Source organism: Lathyrus oleraceus, chromosome 5 (assembly GCF_024323335.1).
Source record: "Lathyrus oleraceus cultivar Zhongwan6 chromosome 5, CAAS_Psat_ZW6_1.0, whole genome shotgun sequence".
Taxonomy (NCBI): domain Eukaryota; kingdom Viridiplantae; phylum Streptophyta; class Magnoliopsida; order Fabales; family Fabaceae; genus Lathyrus; species Lathyrus oleraceus.
The window spans coordinates 162,326,263-162,350,065 of NC_066583.1; the positions used below are offsets into that span (position 1 = coordinate 162,326,263).

The 23,803-nt window shown below is 37.0% G+C and overlaps 1 non-coding gene across 1 annotated transcript; it reads left to right on the top strand.

Moving 5' to 3' along the window:
- The first annotated feature begins 1,479 nt into the window (after positions 1-1,479).
- Positions 1,480-1,586, top strand: LOC127088546 (small nucleolar RNA R71). The gene has a single exon (XR_007790377.1). It is a non-coding gene; the product is annotated as a small nucleolar RNA R71 (small nucleolar RNA).
- The last annotated feature ends 22,217 nt before the right edge of the window (positions 1,587-23,803 follow it).

The following is a 23,803-nucleotide window of genomic DNA, read 5'->3' on the forward strand; positions in this document are numbered from 1 at the left end:
TCCATGACAACAAAATCAGTAGGGATAAATAACTGACCTATCCTAACAGGGACATCTTCTAAAATGCCTATCGGATACTTAACAGATCTATCGGCCAACTGAAGTGACATCTTAGTGGGTTGTAATTCTCCTAAGTTTAACCTCTCACAAACTGCTAAAGGCATTAGGCTCACACTAGCTCCTAAGTCTAGAAAAGATTTTTCGATGACATGACTTCCCAAAAGACAAGGAATGGAGAAATTTCCAGGATCTTTATCTTTCTTTGCTAATTTGTCCTCGGAAATAGCATTACATTCCAAAGGCTTCGGATCGTCAAGTCTACGTTTGTTGGTAAGGATGTCTTTGAGAAACTTTGCATAAGAAGGTATTTGGGCGATGGCTTCTATGAAAGGGATTTCTACGTGAAGTTTTTCTATAACTTTAATAAAAATTTTATACTGTTTATTGATCTGGGTTTCTTTGAGTCTTTGCGGATATGGTATAGGTGGTTTATATGGCGGGGGTGGTACGTAAGTTTTATCTTTAGGTTCTTCTCCTTTTTCTCGACCTTCCTGGTTTCCAGATTCCTCTGGTTCCTTTACTTCGTCTGGGGGCTTGGTATATTCCTTAGAAGTTTTGGGTTCACTCAATCTAGGGTTTGGTGGCTCATCATAAGCGTTCCCACTTCATAGGGTAATGGCATTGGCTTGTCCTCTCAGATTTTGTTGAGGTTGTCCAGGGAACTGTCCTCCAGGTGTGGTTTGAGGGGCTTGGTTTAAAGCTACCCGAGAGATCTGGCTTTCAAGCATCTTAGTATGAGTAACTATTTGGTCAACCTTGGTTCCTAACTGGGTAATCAATTTGTTAACATGAATGTTTTGGTTCATGAACTCCTTGTTTTGTTGGGTTTGAGCGGTGATAAAATTTTCCATAATTTTCTCAAGGCTCGGCTTTGGTGGCACAGGTTGCATAGGTTGATTTGATCTTGGGGCTTGATAACTAGGTCTCGGGGGTGCATTATTTTGGATTGGGCTATTGTTTTTATAGGAGAAGTTCGGGTGATTCCTCCATCCAGGGTTATAGGTATTCGAGTATGGGTTCCCTTGGGTGTAGTTCACTTGCTCATAGTGGGTTTCGTTTAATAGACTGCATTCTGCGGATTGGTGTCCTCTGGTTCCATATATCTCACAATCCGACGAGACTGCGGCTAAAGTATTCGGGTTTATGCACATATGCTCGACCTTAAGGGCTAATGCGTCCATTTTAGCTTGCATCATGTCTATAGAGCTTAGTTCATGCACTCCTCCTTGGGCTTCCTTATTCTCAACTGTCGCTCGTTCGACTCCCCATGATTGGTGGTTTTGAGCCATATCTTCGATGAGGGCACTAGCTTCAGGATAAGGTTAGTTCATCAAAGCACCGCCCGCGACAGCGTCGATGGTCATCTTAGTGTTGCAGTGAAGTCCATTATAGAAGGTTTGAATGATTAACCAATTTTCTAAGCCATGATGTGGGCATGCTCGTAACAACTCTTTATATCTCTCCCAAGCTTCGAACAACGATTCTCCTTGGTTTTGGGTAAATCTAGTTATATGGTTTCGAAGAACGGCGGTCTTACTTGGGGGAAAATATCTAGCAAGGAATACTCTTCTAAGGTTATCCCAAGTCGTAATGGAATTGGGTGGAAGGGAATCTAACCATGATAGGGCTTTATCTCTGAGGGAAAAAGGGAATAGTCTTAAACGTATTGCCTCAGGAGAGGCTCCATTTGTACGAACGCGTCAGAGTAATATAAAAGATTGTCGAATCCACAGAGACCAAGTGTCAATCTATCGTTATCTGTTGTTATGGTGTTTATCAAAGGCAATCAAAATAGGTGTTTTTAGAGTGTGCAATGGAAAGTAAAGTGTTTAATAAAGTTTAATTAATAAAGACAGGGTTGAATGTAATTCACGTAATCAATTAATAATCCAAGTACTTGCTAATAGAACTACTTATGGGCAATGTTTCCTACTTTGAAAAGAACTAATTTAACAGGAACTATCACTTTCGCGTATTCAGAACCGAGTTGTACTCCCTAATCAAACCTTCTTATTGTCACTTATAAAAAGGCGCGCATTGCGTTAGAGTAGTAAGCCTATTTTTAAGAAATATAGTATCTTGACTAAGTTGAAAAGTATTATAACCTGGATTTCTTAACCAAAAGAGGTTCTCATGAACCAGACTCTAAACTTATAAACGCGTCCGAAAATAGTTTTAAAATCTCTTTTCTTCTTAAGTTAAAAACTCCTAATGAACTAAACAAAGCGCTTTCGCTATTTTTGAAATAGTTAAAAACAATTAAGTTTAGATAGACGTTGGACGGCTTTCGATCTTACCCAACGGAAATTAAGTGCGGGAAAACTTAAGTTGAAAGTTAAAATAGCCCTTAAGTGTTTCTACGAACAATTGTACGGATTATCGGTTCAATTACGATCCTTACATTCTAACCTTATAAATTTAGTTAGACATGGTAAAGTAAAAGTGCATTAATTTAAATAAAAGTAGTACGAGTGGGGAAAGTAAATAAAAGTGGTGCGAGTGCGGAAAGTAAATAAAGTAGTGTGAGTGAGAGGAAATAAATAAAGTAAAGCGAGTGCGAGAAATAAATAAAAGTAAAGCGAGTGCGGGAAATAAATAAAGTAAAGCGAGTGCGAGAAAATAAATAAAGTAAAGCGAGTGCGGGAAATAAATAAAGTAAAGCGGGTGCGGGAAATAAATAAAGTAAAGCGGGTGCGGGAAATAAATAAAGTAAAGGCAAAGTAATAAAAACCTTCTCCAATCGGAGGGTTGAGTAAATTGCAAAGCAGAAATAAAAATGGCGGCAGGATTAACTTCCTTCCAAAGTGCTCCAAACTCGATTACAGACTCGATCACAGACTCGATTACACAATTGTGGTAACACCCCAATGCGAAGCGATTACCACTTTAAAATACTGAATATATGCCTAAGTGAAACAAAGTTGCTCTGAGTTTGCCTCTGTTCTAAGTTTGGATGATTGAAAAAGTGATTTCGAGTTTCTATTTATAAGCAAGTAAAAAGATGGAAATGACAAGGATGCCCTTCAACTTGAAAATGGGAGGGAAAACTGTTCCTCTTGTGGCGCCCGCCACAAGGCCATGGCGCCCGCCACAAGGCCAATCTGAGGCGCCTTAGTGGAAGTAGTGGGGAACATGGCAGTTGAGGGAGGTTGAGCTTGGACACGTCATGGCAGGGTCTATGGCGCCAGCCATGGTGGAAGCCACAAGTACAAAATGTTGATTTTTAGGGTTTTTAGCTCTTTTTCAATCCTTTTCTCGATCGGGGCTCCGATTAAAGTAAAAACCTGAAAACAAAGAAAAACATAGTAATAACACAACAAAATGACAATAAAACTACTAAAATGCATGCGAAATCGGAGTCGAAAATATGGTAAATTTCAGTGTTATCATTTGTCATTAATCAAAAAGGTAAAGACATAAATAGAAAAAAGAACATAGAATACAAAACAAAAAGTAATAAACGAGAGAAAAGAAAAATAAGTTCATTGATTAACAAAATAATACAAAAGGATAAAAAAATAAGAAGACACCAAGAAAATAAAATTTGGAAAAGGAGAAACTAGAGCGGGGAGAATCCAACCCTAGAAGGTCTTAGTCTGTAGTGAACCTCTGACTCTAGGTGGTCTCCAAACACTCCGTTAACCTAAACTCATGCACACTCTCAACAATACCTTATTGAAAGAAAAGTTCATAAACAACTCTTGCAAAAGGCATGAGAGAAGATATTCCCTCAACGAATTTTTCAAAAACAATGTTAGAGGACAATCGACTCCCCAAACAGAATACGTTGTTTAAAGTTTGAAAGGGTGAAGGAAAATGGATGTTTGAGAAGGTGATTTTAGCAAGTGAAAAATGGGATGAGAATTAAAAGAGATAAAGATAAGATTAAATAGAGAAGGAAGGAAGAGTTAAAGAGATATATGAGGGAGTAGGTAGAAGCCTAAATGAAAAGACTTAACAAGAATCAATGCATGCAGCAGTAAAAACACTTAAACCAAGATATGCAACATAACACGATTGTCATAAGCAATTAATACAAAATATTTTTTTTTGAAAAGAGAGGGCATTATAAAAATAAATTATTTTAAAACAACACGCAAATTGGCAAGGGGATGTAAGTGAAGGGATTTTCTCTTGAACCAAGAAATATTTTTCCAATGGGTTACATCAAACATTTTAGATGACTTTAATGTATGAAACTTGTCTTACTTTATAGCCATGCAAAAATGCTTAATTACACCATTAATATTTTCAACTCAGAGTCCAGAAGACAGAAAGTCCTAGAAGGGTTCTGACTTTGGACCTTCTAACCTAGAGAGCCTCCAAACTTCAGAGGGCTAATTGGTTCAGAACCAATATATCTTAAAGTTATATTTTGATCTTTATAGGATACACATCTGAAAATATTTTGTTTTATTTTAAACAAATTTCCCTTTTTTAGATTTTTTAGAATAAAAACAAATTTATCTTCAATAACGAGTTTTGTAAAGATTTCAGGCCATTGATGGTATGTATCTATGTATTTTAAATTAAATACACCCTTCTGAACATAATCTCTTATAAAATGATGTTTTTATTTCAATATGTTTAGCTATGGAGTGAAAAATAGGATTCTTTGATAAGAAAATTGCAGAAGTATTATCACAAGGAATATGAATGTTAATCTCATATAGCTGATAATCTTCTAGATGGTTTTTCATCTAGAGAATCTGAGTGTTGCAACCAGATGCTGCTATGTATTCAGCTTATACAGTTGATAATTTTATTGTTGATCACCTTTTGTTGGACCAAGAAATAAGATTGTCACCTAAAAACTGACAGCTTCCACTGGTTACTCTATAATTATTGTTTCAGTGTTATATACAATGTATCCTTTTGAGTGTTACGAGTATCCTAACATTATATGATTTTGGGATTTAGAATCAAACTTGTTCAAGTCCTCTTTAGTGTTCAGAATAAAGGAAGAACATCCAAAAAGATAAAAATGTGAAATGCTGGGTTTTCTGTTTTTCCATAGTTCTTAAGGAGTCTTATCCATAATATGTATTATAGAGATCTTGTTTTGAATGTAACAGGCCGTGTTGATTGCTTCTTCTCACAAATACTTTGCAACATTTGTTACAATGATCAAGGTTCTCGCTATTTCTTATAAAGTTATGTTTTTCCTTTCTATAACTCCATTCTACTGAGGAGTTCTAGGAAAAGAGAAATCATGTGAAATGCCATGTTTATCCAAGAGTTTTTCAAAATATTTAATTTTAAAATTCTCCACCATGATTAATTCTGACTTTAACAATCTTAAAAAGTCTTTCTCATTTTGTACTTAAGAGCAGAAGATAGCTAGCACAGTATATGACTCATCCTTGTGTTTAAGAAGCTTGGCTCATGCCTACTTGCTGTAGTCATCAACAATGACTAAGCCATACTTTTTATCATTGACATAGGTTGTCTTCATAGCCCTTAACAAGTTAATGTGTAAAAGCTCCAAAGGCCTAGAGAATGAAGAGTACAAAGCCATCCTTCTGACTAATAGCTTTGTAGGAATTTTGATTAAGGATAATATCATAACCATTGTCACTTAATTGACTTATGGATAATAAGTTATGCATTAAAATTTTAACAAGTAAAACATTATTTATATAAGGGAGAAAGCCATTACTAATAGTTACAGAGCTAATAATGTTACTCTTATGATCTCCTCCAAAGCCTATTGAGCCTTCAGGCTTAAGTTCCAACTCTTTGAACATATGCCTTTTTCCTGTCATGTGTCGTGCGCATCTAAAGTCCAGATACCATGATTGGTGTTTCAACCCTGCTACTAAGGATATCTGCAGCATAAATTATTTTATCTTTAGGCACCTATATCTTTTTGGGTCCTTTTTTGTTAGTTTTTCCAGAGTTTTCCTTAGCCTGGGGTTTTTGTGCAGCATAATCATGTGTGTACCCATAAGTAAAATGGGAGTACAAAGTTTTTGGTTTTGTATCCTTGTTCTTAGATTTAGGTTTGACCCTAGAGTGTTTGAGTGGCTCATAACCAAGACCTCTTTTCCCATTTCTGCTTACTCTATAGATCGTGAAGCCATTTTTCTTCTGTGTATGTTTCTTGCAAGAAATTTCTAAAAAGTCATGTCATATTTCTTTATAAGATCATCAAATTCCATAGGAGCGTATAAAAGATTTTCCTTTTTAAGTTCATTACTCTTACTTTTTAGATCAGATTATCCTTTTCAAAAACATACAACTTTTCTTTCATACTAGAATTTTCTTTCTTTAGCTTACTAAGGGCTTCAAAGTCAACTACATGGATTCTTCTAAAATCCCTGTGTTTGTTTTGAAGACTCTGAAACATCACAAGAATTTCAATGAGACAGAAATCAAATTCAAAAGGAGTAAGATTACAGAATACCTCATTTAAGTTTGAATCTGATTATGATCCAGAGTCTGATGCTTATGAGTTAGCCATCAGTGCCATGTGTTCCTGTTCTTTATCATATTCATCCTCTGAAGCTTCCAAGTCATCCTAGATATTCATAAGAACACTCTTGTTTTCTTTGAAGGATTTCCTCTTAGGTATAAGTTTGGGACACTCATTCTTGTAATTCCCTGGTTGCCCGCACTCAAAACAAGTGACTTCTTGGTTATCTCAGGACTTCTTCTGCCCAGTAGTTGTCTCAGCATGTCCACTTGTTCTTCTATGGCGTCCAAACTTTGTCTTTATTTTCTTCCAGAGTTAGTTGACCCTTCTAGAGAGGAGAGATAACTCGTATACTTCTTCAGAACTTTCTTTAGACTCTTCTTCTTCAGCTTGAAGAGCTTTGGCCTTCCCATATTTAATTTTGGATTTTAGAGACACATAATTAATCTTTTTATGAGGCCCATCTTCCTCCAGTTTAATCTCATGACTCCTTAAAAAACTTATAAGTTCCTCTAGAGTAGTTTTGTTCAGATCTTTTGACACCTTTAGTGTTGTCGCCATTGGTCTTTGTTTTCTAGGCAAACTTCTGATGATTTTGTTTACATGATCGACAATGATATAACCTTTGTTCAAGACTTTCAATCCTGCCACAAGAGTTTGAAATCTTGAGAATATTTCCTCAATCATTTCACCCTCTTCCATTTTGAAGGATTCACATTTCTGGATAAAGGCCAAGGCTTTAGTTTCGTTAACGTGCTCATTTCCTTCATGAGTCGTTTTTAAAGAATCAAATATAAACTCGTCAGAGTCTCTATTTGTTATATTTTCATACTCAGAATACTAAATGGCGTTCAATAATATAGTTATGGATCTATGACGGTTCTTATGATCGTTCTTTAGATGATCATTCATTTTGTGTCTTTCAAGCTTGGCGCCATCTTCATTTATAGGATGTGTAACCATCTAACAACATATCCCATAGGTCTGCATCTTACCCAAGGAAGAAGCTTTAAATTTTATTCTTCTAATAATCAAACTTTTCTCCATCAAATATTGGAGGTTTAATAGAGTAGTTGTAGCGGTGTATTCATCACTTTATGATTTATTGACTAAATCAAAAGCAAAGCATACAAAGGATAGAGTCGCCACCGCACTTTTATTTATCCAAAGGAATGGCTAAAAAGCGAACAAAAGCCTAAGAAGTTTTACACATAGAAAACTAATGAAAGGTCAAAGATCTGGGTAAGGGGGTAATTATGCAAAGGGAAGGTGTTAGGCATCCAATGCATCCTAGGTACTCCTAGGGAACCCTTTTCACAACTTGTTGTAAAAAGATATTGTTTATGAAAATATTTATTGTGCAAACATGAGGGAAGAGGTGAGAAAAGAATATACAATTTTTATTATTTTTGTGTTTGAACGGATGAACCCATTGCCTACGTACCTTTCCATGGAAGGTAAGGATCAAAACGTCGTAGTTCGGCTAAAAGATTTCCAAAAATGAGTGGATTGCTTTTAAACAAAAGCCCTAAGGTCTTTCATTATCCACGGGAGAAAAATCAACCTTATACAAACACACATCCACCATGTGAGAAAAGCTTCAACTTGCTAGTGAGGGACCATGCCCTATAATAAGCAAGGAAGTCTTACAATTCAATCACTAAGGACAAAAGGTGAGATTCACATCAACCACTAAGATAATTGAGATCTGTGGCTAATGTATGAAAACTTATCAAGAATGGACAAAGCCCCAAAACAATTTGAATGAGTGAAATTAACCAATTAGGATTATTAAAAATATGGTCAATGTATGATTAGAATTCAATTCAAAAGAAGTATTGGAAAAATGAAGTTTGAAAATCAGAGGCTTAAGGCCTAGGTTTCTAGTTTTTGAAAAAACGGATGAAATGTTTGCACAATAATTTTCAGGTTTTGGGTTAACATGCAAATGGAGGTTTAAAGAAACAAAAGGTGGGAGGATAAGGAAGTAAAACTTCTTAGGTGTTCACCTCTTGAGATCATATGTAGATGATCCAAGTGATTCCTTTGGAATAGGCAACAAGCAGATAACAGATAAACAATGTATCAGAAATAGCCAAGATAAATGGAAACCAGATGCCAATCAATGAACTTATACTAGACTCACAAAACAAAGATGGATACCAGATGCCAATCAATGGACTTACACTAGTCTCACAAAGCAAAGAAAACATGGAAACCAGATACCTATCAATGGATTTACACTAGCCTCACAGAACAAAGAAAACATGGAAATCAGATACCAATCAATGGATTTACACTAGTCTCACAAAACAAAGATAAACAAGGAAACCAGATACCCATCAATGGATTTATACTAGCCTCGCAGAAAACAAATGCAATAAGCAGGAGGAAACAAGTTGCCAATAAATGGTCTTACACTCGACTCCAAGGAATGATCATAGGAAACAACTGCCAATAGCTGGACTTACAATTGACTCCTCACAACAAAATGATCACAGGAAACAGACGGCCAATCAATGGTCTTACGTCTGACTCCTCACAAGAAACAAATAACAAATGCAATAAGCAAGAGGAAATAAGTTGCCAATAAATGGTCTTACACTCGACTCCAAGGAAATGGAATGCCAATCAATGGTCTTAGTTCCAACTCCTACCAAATCACAGGAAACAACTCCCAATAAATGGACTTACAATTGACTCCTCAATGGACAAAACAGAATGTCACAAAGTATGAACAATGATCATGAAATGATATACAATTAATGCTCAAGGATGAAAACAATGCACAGAGGCACACACAAACACTTATGCACAGATGGACAAATAAGCAAACAAACCAGTCAATTATCACACACTATACACAATCAATAGTCTCAATCAAGGTTAGGTTTTAGTCAAGGGGTCATATCGACCTTGACAAAGAAACCATTACTGTCATGGGTATTTTGAGCTCTTAACCCTAACATTGAGAGTTAGGGTGAAGCAGATGAAATGGGAATGAGGGGTGTGCCTCATAGCTCTTATCCCTGGTCTGGGAGAGCTTTAATCAATAGAAAGTGTGGGAGTTCAGAATGAAGGAACTCTTCTCCACAAGACTGACACTACAAGATTTTTGGGTTTTTTTATTCAAAGTGCATTAAGAGGACTTAACCTGCTTGGCATAAAATTAAACAAACAAGAACATGGCCTCTTAAGGAGGGCTTCAGACAGGTGTCTGCCAACATAACATGATAGGTCTTCCAGACTACATGAAGAATAGGGATTATACCTAAGTGGTATGCCAACCACAAGCAAAGCAAATCAAAGTTCAAATGAACTTAAAGCGACTTAGGTACCTCTTGAAGAGCAGATTCTTGAAATGCACGATTCAAAGCTTGCAATGATCCAAATCAACTCCTGAACACTTGTAATGAAGTTTGGTGAAGGAATTGGAGCTTGAAACCGTGTAGATCTTGCTTATCAATCAACTTCCATTCTTGAGTTCTTGCTTCAATTATGCATGAATTTTGACCAAAATCAATGATCCAAGGCTTGATTCTCCATCTATTCCATTCAATGATTCAGAATATAGAAGAAAAATGCAAGGTTATGTGAAGAAATTGCAAGTTTTGGTTGAGAGAAAATTTTTGATGTGAGATGAAAACTAGATCTAAAATGGTGAAAATGATTAAGCTCCCCTGAAATTCTGTTAGGTTTTAGTATTTATATGCTCTCTTAATCACCTTGCTAATCCACACTTAATTTGGTTAATTGAAATTAGGCAAAATAAGGTATTTTTTGCAAAAATTGAAAATTGCATGGTTCATGTAGTAAATGGACGTGAACAGTGCCATGTGCTTGATCAAAGTCACTCAAAATCATTCTTCAAACACATTGGCAATGGTAAAAAGTTCCCATGATGCATCAATTTTAAATTTTCAAGTGACTGTCGAATATGGCTAACATATTTGACCTTGTATTTGCCAGGGCAACCCTGGACCATGTTAACTGATTTCCCATGCTCGGGCAATGGGTTCTTCGTAACATTGGGGCCTGAGTCCTCAAAGCTCAGAATGCCGCACCTCATAAGGTCTTGAACCTTAGTCTTCAATGGAAAGCAGTTTTCCACATTGTGGCCCGGAGCACCCGAGTGATAAACACAATGCTGATCAGGCTTATACCACCACTGCGGGTTAGCAGGTATAGCCGGAGGATCACTAGGAGTAATCAATTTCCGCTCTATCAAAGAGGGATACAGCTCTGCATATGATACAGGAATCAGATCGAAGGTGATCTTCTTCCTTTCATAACTCAGATTAGCTTGATTACTCTTGCGAGGCTGATAGGCCTGTTGCTGAGGGCGATGCTGTTGTTGATGATACTGCTGAGATTGCTGCTGATTATTATGCTGCTGATGCTGATATTGATGGTTGTTGTCTCTGAAAACAGGTGCTATATGAGCCACCTGATGCTGACTGCTGGCATGACGCACAGGCTTCCTCTTCATAGAGGGTCTTCTTGGTTTAACATGGGATTGCACAGCATGTGCCTCCCCATCTTTCTTCTTAGAAAATGCTCCATACCGCTTGCTAGAAGAGCCTTCATCCTTAGATAAACGTCCTTCACGAACTCCTTCCTCCAATCGCATCCCCATGTTCACCATCTCAGTGAAATCAGAGGGAGCACTAGCGATCATCCGCTCGTAATAAAAAGAACTCAAGGTCTTCAAGAAGATCTTGGTCATCTCCTTCTCTTCCAGCGGAGGAGTAATCTGAGTCGCCAGCTCTCGCCACCTCTGGACGTACTCTTTAAATGTCTCTTTGTCCTTCTGGGACATGGCTCTAAGCTGATCCCGATCGGGAGCCATATCCACGTTGTACTTGTATTGCTTGACGAAAGCTTCGCCAAGATCATTGAAGGAACAGATGTTTGCACTATCCATACTCATATACCATCTTAGTGCAGCACCGGACAAACTGTCCTGGAAATAATGAATCAGCAGCTGATCATTATCTGTCTGAGTAGACATTTTCCTGGCATACATAACCAGGTGGCTGAGCGGGCAGGTGTTCCCCTTATACTTCTCAAAGTCTGGGACTTTGAATTTGACGGGTATTTTCACACCGGGAACTAAGCAGAGTTTAGCAGCAGACTTGCCGAACAAATCCTTTCCTCGAAGGGTCTTCAATTCCTTGCGGAGTTCAAGGAATTGGTCATTCATAGCGTCCATCTTCTCATGAAAATATGGGCCCTCAGACGGCTCAGAATGATAGATGGTGTCGTCTACCCTGGGAACGATATGCACGACAGGAGGAGGAATAGCAATGACCGGGCTAGATGCCGGCATGGAAGAAAATGTTGGTGCTGGGATATCAGGCATAAAACCAGGAGGCATCCCCCACGGAAACCCGGGCGGCATGGCTGTTGACACAAAGTGGGCACTGGCAGCTGGCACTGTTGACGAAGCAACCTCATAAATAACAGTCCTCTGGGGAGGAGTTGCAGGTGGTGGAGACGGCTGATTCTGAGCAGCTAGGAATTGCTCCATCAGGGCGCTCAGTCGGGCGACTTCTTCTTTCAGCTCATGATTCTCTTGCTCAAGGTGATCCATCAATCTTGCAGAGTTGGCTCTGGTGTAATACCGATGAGTCAGCTTGTCTTCAAAATAAATGAAGAGCACAGAGTTAGGCCACAAACAAGAAGACCGGAACAACACCTGCTTATGCAAATGATGCATGCAATGCTCGTGCATATGTTTTGTTTTTATTCGAAGGAACTTTTAGGGTATTATTTGCAATTTTGAATATTAAGCATTTAATCGCATATGGAAAATATCTCATCAAATATATTTGAGAAAAAGAAGTACAACATTGTCAATTATTACAAGAGAAAAGGAAAATAAACATCCTATGGATCCCTAGAAGCTCGGGATGCCGAAAGATAAGCTGCACGAAGCCTCTTAATCTCTCTCTCTCATATGCTGCTTCCATATCCACCTTATCTTTGGCGAGTCTATCATACCTCCTTTTCCAGAACTTGGAAGACTGAGGAAGTAGAGAAGTCCATGCATCATTCGGATCATCAATGACCTGATGCTCGAGGAACTCAATCAGAGCATCCTTCTCCTTAAGCTGTTGAAGCAACTCTTCTCTTTCACGGATCCAGGCACGTGAAAGGTCTTCTTCTCTCAACTCTTCTACGCCTTGGTTAGGGAGGGTTGAAGGCCCAGGCACAACCAAAGGTGTAGGTCTCGGATAATCATAAGGCATGAGATACTCAAATGCTCTCTTCCTTACCCAAGTAGTATACGGCTCCAGAGCAATACAGTTCTTCGGACCCAATTCACTTCTACCCTTCTTGTGAATCTTGCGCCAAGCGCGGACCATCCTTGCTTTCAGGCCTTGGGGATCTTTACCCTCCTGAAAGAACACACCTTCTAACAGAATGGTATTAGGTTTATCCTTTAGGGGGAACCCAAGCTGACGACGTGCTAGCACAGGGTTGTAGCTAATCCCACCACATGTACCAAGAAGAGGCACATTGGAGAATTCACCACAAGAGTCGATGATCCGGACACCATCATATGCACGATCATACCAAGAGATATCGTCATTAGTGAGAGACATAAGTCTCGTAGACCACCGTAGACATCCCTTGTTCTCCTTGAAAGCAACCGTCTGAGGCAAGTGCGAACTAAACCACTTGTACAACAGAGGCAAACAGCACACAATAGCGCCACCACCCTTTGCATTCCTCAGATGCAAAGAGATATAGGTATCACCCAACAGAGTCGGAACGGGATTAAGAACAGAGAAGATCCTAATGGCGTTCACATCCACAAATTTGTCGATGTTGGGGAACAATACCAATCCATAGATGAGAAGCACAAATATGGCTTCAAAGGCATCCTCACTCATGGCCTTCCCATAAACGGTATCTTGAGCAATGAGGAACTCAGAAGGGAGACCTTGAATTCCACCTTTGGTAGTCATATGGGCTTCAACCAAGGATTCATCTATGTGAAACAAGTCAGCTATCTCTCGAGGAGTCAGAATACTCTCCAGGCCACTGAACGGCACCTGATCCAGAATCGGAATTCCCACAAGATGAGCATACTCCTCAAGGGTAGGCAATAGCTGAAAGTCTGGAAAAGAGAAGCAGTGATACAGAGGATCATAGAACTGAACCAGAGTACCCATCAATCCTTCGTCAACCTGAGTAGTCAGCAGAGGCAGAAGCTTCCCATAGCGAGCTTTGAAACCTAAGGGATCTAATACATAGGATGTCAGATTCCTTAACTCTTTCAAATCGGGTTGTCTAAAGCTGTACTTCTTTGTATGCCTTTTTGGTCTTTCCATATCTGAAAATTTTGCAAATAAACCTTTTAAGTTCCTTGAAAATTTTCTTTTTCTGATGATATGGATGCAGATGAATGCATGAATGCATGAATACAGCAAGCACACTCAAGGATCAAGCAAAGCACATCAGACAAAGGTCATGGGATGGTTCGTATTATCCTTAATATCAATCATCCATTTTGGTGGATTATGGTTTTCACCTTATCGACACCCAAGTTCCACTGATATTAACGATATACGAACGGTTCAAACCTCCTTAATATCAATCATCCATTTTGGTGGATTATGGCTTACACCTTATCAACACCCAAGTTCCATTGATATTAAGGATGTCCGAACGGATCAACCATGAATCACGGGTTTGTTGTGAGTCACGAGCATGGAGTCTTGGTTGAGAACCACCCAAAGGGAGTGTACTATGGTTTAAACCTGCCGAACATGTTCTACCAGAGGTTCCCATAGTCATCGTCCCATCTTTCGAATATTATCGGAGGAACGAATACTCGTATTCCAAAAATATTCTCAAGAGAGACTCTTATGAGTGTAGTATCGCGTAACAATCGCATCAGATCTTACATCTGAACGACCTCCGCACTACGTCCTAAAAATAGGCCAAGATGGGCTTGGTAAACTAAGGTCCTTGGCTTCTACGGCACATATTGAAAGAATGATGCCTAACCACAAATAACTTGTGTGACATCATTAATCCAACATGACCTCCACCAAGTGAATGGACTCGCAAGTCAACTTGCTAAGGAATAACTCCACACAAGTCGACGAGACTATGCCATTTTCCTATCATAGGGTGCACTCGAGTTCGGGTATAGAACTCATCTCACAGAGATCACCAAACAAGCAAGCAATTGATATATCAAGCAAATCAATCATTACAAGCAATACAATAATCCCAAATTTGCACAAAAATATGTCATAAACAACATATCACAACAAGTGTGAAAAGTTGGAAAACCCACTAGGAAGTTTCATCCCTAGCAGAGTCGCCACTTTTCTGTAGCGGTGTATTCATCACTTTATGATTTATTGACTAAATCAAAAGCAAAGCATACAAAGGATAGAGTCTCCACCGCACTTTTATTTATACAAAGGAATGGCTAAAAAGCGAACAAAATCCTAAGAAGTTTTACACATAGAAAACTAATGAAAGGTCAGAGATCTGGGTAAGGGGGTAATTATGCAAAGGGAAGGTGTTAGGCACCCAATGCATCCTAGGTACTCTTAGGGAACCCTTTTCACAACTTGTTGTAAAAAGATATTGTTTATGAAAATATTTATTGTGCAAACATGAGGGAAGAGGTGAGAAAAGAATATACAATTTTTGTTTTTTTGTGTTTGAACGGATGAACCCGTTGCCTACGTACCTTTCCATGGAAGGTAAGGATCAAAACGCCGTAGTTCGGCTAAAAGATTTCCAAAAATGAGTGGATTGCTTTTAAACAAAAGCCCTAAGGTCTTTCATTATCCACGGGAGAAAACTCAACCTTATACAAACACACATCCACCATGTGAGAAAAGCTTCAACTTGCTAGTGAGGGACCATGCCCTATAATAAGCAAGGAAGTCTTACAATTCAATCACTAAGGACAAAAGGTGAGATTCATATCAACCACTAAGATAATTGAGATCTGTGGCTAATGTATGAAAACTTATCAAGAATGGACAAAGCCCCATAACAATTTGAATGAGTGAAATTAACCAATTAGGATTATTCACAAAATATGGTCAATGTATGATTAGAATTCAATTCAAAAGAAGTATTGGAAAAATGAAGTTTGAAAATCAGAGGCTTAAGGCCTAGGTTTCTAGTTTTTGAAAAAACGGATGAAATGTTTGCACAATAATTTTCAGGTTTTAGGTTAACATGCAAATCGAGGTTTAAAGAAACAAAAGGTGGGAGGATAAGGAAGTAAAACTTCTTAGGTGTTCACCTCTTGAGATCATATGTAGATGATCCAAGTGATTCCTTTGGAATAGGCAACAAGCAGATAACAGATAAACAATGTATCAGAAATAGCCAAGATAAATGGAAACCAGATGCCAATCAATGGACTTATACTAGACTCACAAAACAAAGATGGATACCAGATGCCAATCAATGGACTTACACTAGTCTCACAAAGCAAAGAAAACATGGAAACCAGATACCAATCAATGGATTTACACTAGCCTCACAGAACAAAGAAAATATGGAAACCAGATACCAATCAATGGATTTACACTAGTCTCACAAAACAAAGATAAACAAGGAAACCAGATACCCATCAATGGATTTATACTAGCCTCACAGAAAACAAATGCAATAAGCAGAAGGAAACAAGTTGCCAATAAATGGTCTTACACTCGACTCCAAGGAATGATCATAGGAAACAACTGCCAATAGCTGGACTTACAATTGACTCCTCACAACAAAATGATCACAGGAAACAGACGGCCAATCAATGGTCTTACGTCTGACTCCTCACAAGAAACAAATAACAAATGCAATAAGCAAGAGGAAACAAGTTGCCAATAAATGGTCTTACACTCGACTCCAAGGCAATGGAATGCCAATCAATGGTCTTAGTTCCAACTCCTACCAAATCACAGGAAACAACTGCCAATAAATGGACTTACAATTGACTCCTCAATGGACAAAACAAAATGTCACAAAGTATGAACAATGATCATAAAATGATATACAATTAATGCTCAAGGATGAAAACAATGCACAAAGGCACACACAAACACTTATGCACAGATGAACAAATAAGCAAACAAACCAGTCAATTATCACACACTATACACAATCAATAGTCTCAATCAAGGTTAGGTTTTAGTCAAGGGGTCATATCGACCTTGACAAACAAACCATTACTGTCATGGATATTTTGAGCTCTTAACCCTAACATTGAGAGTTAGGGTGAAGCAGATGAAATGGGAATGAGGGATGTGCCTCATAGCTCTTATCCCTGGCCTGGGAGAGCTTTAATCAATAGAAAGTGTGGGAGTTCAGAATGAAGGAACTCTTCTCCACAAGACTGACACTATAAGATTTTTGGGTTTTTTTATTCAAAGTGCATCAACACATGGTGTGAGCAAAGTGAATGACACAACTGAATAGCAGGGGATGGATTACACATCCCTTTTATCTGCCAATTGCCTCTTAAGAGGACTTAACCTGCTTGGCACAAAATTAAACAAACAAGAACATGGCCTCTTAAGGAGGGCTTCAGACAGGTGCCTGCCAACATAACATGACAGGTCTTCCAGACTACATGAAGAATTGGGATTATACCTAAGTGGTATGCCAACCACAAGCAAAGCAAAGCAAAGTTCAAATGAACTTAAAGCAACTTAGGTACCTCTTGAAGAGCAGATTCTTGAAATGCACGATTCAAAGCTTGCAATGATCCAAATCAACTCCTGAACACTTGTAATGAAGTTTGGTGAAGGAATTGGAGCTTGAAACCGTGTAGATCTTGCTTATCAATCAACTTCCATTCTTGAGTTCTTGCTTGAATTATGCATGAATTCTAACCAAAATCAATGATCCAAGGCTTGATTCTCCATCTATTCCACTCAATGATTCAAAATATAGAAGAAAAATGCAAGGTTATGTGAAGAAATTGCAAGTTTTGGTTGAGAGAAAATTTTTGATGTGAGATGAAAACTAGATCTAAAATGGTGAAAATGATTAAGCTCCCCTGAAATTCTGTTAGGTTTTAGTATTTATATGCTCTCTTAATCACCTTGCTAATCCACACTTAATTTGGTTAATTGAAATTAGGCAAAATAAGGTGTTTTTTGCAAAAATTGAAAATTGCATGGTGCATGTAGTAAATGGACGTGAACAGTGCCATGTGCTTGATCAAAGTCACTCAAAATCATTCTTCAAACACATTGGCAATAGTAAAAAGTTCCCATGATGCATCAATTTTAAATTTTCAAGTTTCCCTCCAAAATTGACTTGAATGCACAAATGATCATATGATGGAAATTCATGCAATATGATGAACGGTTTGGAAACTTCATGTCATGAGAAGAAAAATGCAAGAAGAGCCACTCAATTTGGAGTTATGAATCAAAAGATATGGCCATTTGAAGTTCCAAGCACACTTGGCAATGATTGGACCATATCTCCTCAACCATTCATCAGATGCTCATGATCTTGGACTTTTTGGAAATGGGAGAAAGAGATCTTCAACTTTCATGTTGGACAAAAATTCATTTGAAACTTATTTGATATTGGAAAGTTGAGTTGAAGTTGGATCAAAAACTTTCCATTTTTGGAAAGTTGAAATTATAGGTCACTTTCCATTTTTGGAAACTTTTGATTTGACTTCAAATTCTTCAATGTAAGCATTTGACATGATGAATAAACATTGTTTGGACATGAATGGGATGAAGAAACTCAATTCCCACACTCAAAGTCCACAGTTGACTTTTCAGTTGACTGTATTGGTCCTTAGATGACCTGAAAATGTTCTGATGAATTTGGGGCTTCAACCACTTGGGAATTTGCTCCAAAATGAACCTCTAGCTCATATATGATCCATAATGATCACATGATCCATATCAAGAAAATACCATCTGCTCTTTGTACCATGAATTCACCTGATGCCTTGACCTGTTGACTGTCTAAGCTACAAAACAAATGTTAGGTGACATATTTTTGTACATTTTGGTTAGTGATTAAAAGAAAAGCAATGATATACAAATGCAAGCAATGCTTGATGATCAAGAACCACTCTCAAAAAGATATCCCACCCACAGGGAAGGAGGCAAGGTGTCCAATGATCCTTGAGGCCATGCAATGATATGATATGATGTCATGAGGGATCTTAGGGACAAAATTGGGGTCTTACAGTAGTGATCATTGTTGTTTGTATATGACTTCTCACCACTGGTAGATGTCATTGTGTGTTTCATTTAAAGTTGGATCTTTATCTGACATAGTTAAATGTTTGACACAATATTGTCAAAACCAGAACCAGAGCTCTGATGCCAACTGAAGGTTCAAGAAATACAAGAAATGGGCGATTGAATTGGGTTTCAAGTATGATAGTTTTTTGCAACCCAAAACAAAAGCTTAAAATAATGAAAATAATGATAAAGTACTCAAGGATTTTAATCCTGGTTCACCGTTAACAAGGCTAACTCCAATCCACCCACCTGAGTCATTTTGCCTTAGAAAAGCACTTAATCCAATAATCAAGCTGGCTACAAAAGCAACGTCAACCTAACACTAATTTATTAAGAATTATGACCAAACTAATCCCTTAAGAAATCTGACGATTACCGACTCCTTAAGATCATTGCCTACTCGGTCACTTAAGAAGATTTAATCCTCAATAATGACATGTTATTGACTTCTTAAAAGCCTGACTAATATGGTCACTTGAGGATTACAATTAGAGTTGTAATAACAAGATTTGTGTTTACAAGTTGCTTCAGATAAGCAAATACACAAGTTTAGATCCGTTGGAGGTGAAGATGAAATATCCTCTAAGTATCCGTTGTATGAAGGTTGCTTCATATGCAACACTATAGTGGTTTTGTAGCTGGTAGTTGGTGAAGATGATGAGACGCAGAATACTTCTTTGACATACAATAAGTACTTTATGTAGAAATTAGATTATTTTTGTACTTCTGTCACATCAAACAACGTTGACATATTGATACAAATATTTATAGTCAGAGAATTTGCATGCAGGTGGATTGAATCTTGAGTAGAGATCAGAGTCTGTCATCAAAACATGGTGAAACAGATAAAGTCTTTGGACAACTGGGTTTGAGACTTTCAAAAGCTGATAGTCATCCTTTTATCAAAGTTTGTACGGATGATTTCTATTTAGAAACATTGACTTGATAAATCAGAGTTGACTTATTTGTTCACACTTTTATCCTTTGGTTCAGAGTCTAGAAATCTTTAGAGTCAGAATCTGTTTTTTATTTTTTGCACATTTAGCAAAATAGTTAGAGTACAAAAATTGTTCTCTACACTTTGTTATCATCAAAGCTTAAGGATAGTTGTAGAACCAAACTTGTTCCAACACAAAATACATGTGCTTGCAATTTACAACATGTTTATGTATAAATTTCTCAATGTTGTCAACCGAAGAAAACAATAAATTAAGGAATGTTTTCTTTGATTGACAACATAGAAATGTTATTTCAAAAACACAACAACATCAACACCATTATATTGGGATGGATTGCAAGAGCAGAAAAAATATTTTGTTTAAGATAGAAGAACATTGAAGATTTTATAGGAAGGTTAATCCAGTAATAAAATTAATAATAAATATTTTAAAATATTATATATAAAAGAAAAATAATAATATTAAAAAAACAAAAGGTATTGATATGTGTAAATATTCAAAGAGTAATCTTTAAAAAATGAATTTTTGTTTTCAACAATGAAATATTAAATTATATATTTTTCAATAATATTTTTAATTATTTATTATAAATAGTAAAATTAATAATAAATATTTAAAAATATTATATATAGAAGAGAAATAATATATTAAAAAAAACAAAAGGTATTGATATGTTTAAATAATAAAAAAGTAATCTATAAAAAGAAATGACTCTCTGTTTTTCAAGAATGATTTTTTATTGTCGTCTAAAATCATAAATGTTACAGTGATATGTTTTCAAAACAATTCATTAATAAATTTAAAATTCAAATGAATCTTGATCCAAATTATGTAGATATAGCAAAAAAACTATACTGTTAACACTCTCTCTATATATATATATATTGAACAGAAATGGTGCAGAGACGAGTACACACCTATAGATTAATTTTCAGGTGTATTTTGTTCAAACAGTCCATTCATTGAGCTCTATTGAGCGGAGGTATATAATCTTCTGGATTGTTATCTGATTCAACATACAGTCCATTGAACAAAACTGTTAAAAGAATTATAACCAATAGTTTCATCTTACTTTATGTGAGCGAATATTGTGAAGAATAATTTAGAAATATTGGAATGATGATTACCCCACGGCGTTCCCGCGGAGTGTCTGTATGTGTGGATTTGCAATACTTTGTCCCTTCTTGTCTCTCTCTTTCTCTAACTATTGCTTTCTTAGAAACAGTAATTGTCAGAGACAACCCGTATATATATACCCTACTACAACACTAACATAACATGATGTTCTGACTTGTGACAAGACACTCTATCCCCTCTCTGTCATTATTCAGAACTTTCAACATGGTGATCGATTCTCTAGTTATATTAACAAATTCAAAACCTATTTAGTTACTGCTATGATTTGTTAAAGAATGCCTAATTGCATTGCCTATTCATAGAGTTGCTTGAAAGAGGTAAAAAAAGAAAGCATTAAACTGATATACAGCACATTCCGTGATGCCATTAAAAGAATAAAGTATCACATCTGAGGGAATAATGGTGGTGTGGTATGAAAATGACTGTTGAAGTAGAACAATTACGAAAGCTAGACTGACATTCTTGCACGCTTCACATTCCCTCTCAGTTGCTACTGTCCTATGTTATTGGCGCCAATTGTATTTTATTACTATGTGACCTTCAGACGTGGTTATCATATCTGCTACTCCAACACAACGCCCCAAATCCCCTCCTTTTGCTGTTCACTCAAACGATGCTACAGTACATCTAGTAATATTGATTACACCCACATTTTATAATTTATGTATAGTACCTTTTCATTATTATAAAGTAACAATAATTCCAATCAATTCTAAATTCATTAGTTAAAGAATGATCAAGGCACAACATGGACATACTATGTTAATGGTAGATATTCAGTAACCCCAACAAAATTATTAAAGGAACAAGGGTCCAAAATTTTCGTGAGCAAGTCATCTAGATGTTGGTTGGAAAAAAGAGACACCAAATGAAAAAGTGTGGCTTTGCAACTTTTTTATCACAACAATAATAAAAAATTATTATTTTGTCGAAAATGCTAACCTATAATAACTAAGTTACGCTTAACAAAACTAGTACTACTATTAAATATAGATTACTTCTAATATAATTTTTTAATTCATATTCAGCTAATAAAAATAACAACACCAACTTCATCCTTTAAGTTAAGAAATTGATCAGTCTTGATCGCTTTCGTCAGAACATCTACAAAGCATAATTTCTAGCACTCCATTATGAACTGACTTCTCAGAAAATGATACTTAATCTCAATATGCTTGCTTCTCCCATACAGCATTGGGTTCTTGGCAAGATTAATTGCAGACTTGTTATCAATCATCAGCTTCAGAGGTTTGTTTCCCTTGATCTTCAAATTTTGTAGTAAATTCGGAAGGCAAACAACTTGACATGCAACCTGTAGCGGTGTATTCGTTACCATTGGAGATATTGACTAAATCCAAGGTAAATCATACAAAGTCAAGTCGCCACCGCACTTCTATTTATCCAAAGGAAATGTTAGAAAACGAACAAAAACCTAAAAGTTTTACAAACAAAACTAGTAAAAGAAGGTCAGAGATCTGGGTAAGGGGGTTGGTTATGCAATGGGAAGGTGTTAGGCACCCAAAGCATCCTAGGTACTCCTAGGGAGCCCTTTTCACGCTTGTTGCAAAGGTTATTGTTTATGAAAATTATTTGTGCAAACATGATTGAAGAGATGAGAAAAGAATATACAAGTTTATTTACATTTTGTGTTTGGATGGATGAACCCATTGCCTACGTACCCTCTTATAAAAAGATTAGGATCAAAACCTCGTAGTTCGGGTAAAAAATTTCAAAACAATATGTGGATTGATTGATCCAAAAGCCTTAAGGTCTTTTGTTATCAAAGGGAGAAAACTCAACCTGAAAAACCACAAGTCCACCATGTGAGGATAGCTTCGACATGCTAGTGAGGGGTTAACCCTATAATAAGCATGGAAGACTCATTGTCCATCACTAAGGACAAGGGTGAGTATTATATCTACCACAAAGATAACTCAAACCTAATAGCAAAAGGTTATGAAAAATTTGATTAAGAAGTGGACATGGAGCCACAAAAGAGACATTTGAGTGGGTTATATTAACCAATTAGAAGTATGTACAAAAATGGTCAAAGTTGACTTAAAGATTCAATTCACAATGAGTGTTATGAAAAGAAAGTTTGAAAATTAAAAGCCTAAGGCTTAGGTTTCTAATGTTGAAAACAAGTCAAATGTTTGCACAAAAGATTTTTGGTTTGGGTTAGGAAGGAGAGATGAAGGAAACAAAAGGGTGATGGATGTGGAATAAAACCACACTAGGAGTTCCTCTCTTGAGATCATAGAGATGATCCAAGTAATTTCCTTTGGAATAAGAAAGCTCAAGGCAAAAGCAATCAACCAAGTCCCATAAGCGATCCACAATAAAAGGAAACAGAATGCCAATATATGGACTTACATCCAACTCCAACCACAAAAAGGAAACAGAATGCCAATATATGGACTTACATCCAACTCCTAACAACAAAAAGGAAACAGAATGCCAATATATGGACTTACATCCAACTTCTAACAACAAAACGGAAACAGAATGCCAATATATGGACTTAGATCCGACTCCAAACAAATAAACATCAAAAGCAAACACCTCAAAAGCAATCAAGCAACAATGCATCACACACTATATACATACAAGAGGCTCAATCAAATGGGTGGACTTTAGTCAAGAGGGGTCATATCAACCTCGACAAACAAGCCAAACTGTACAAGGGTAATTTGTAGCTCTTAACCACTAACATTGAGAGTTAGGGTGAAGCTGATCAAAGATGGTAAATGAGGATGAGACCTCATGCTCTTAACCCTGGCCTGGGTGAGCTTATGACAAAAGAAAGCGTGGGGATCCAGAAAGTGGGATCCTATTCCACTTGACAGACACTGGACAAAGATCTTGGGTATTTGTTCAAAAGCATCAGCACGTAGTGCGAGCATAATGAACGACTCACTGAATAACGGGGGATTGATTGCTAATCCCTTTTATCCGTCAATTGCCTCTTCACT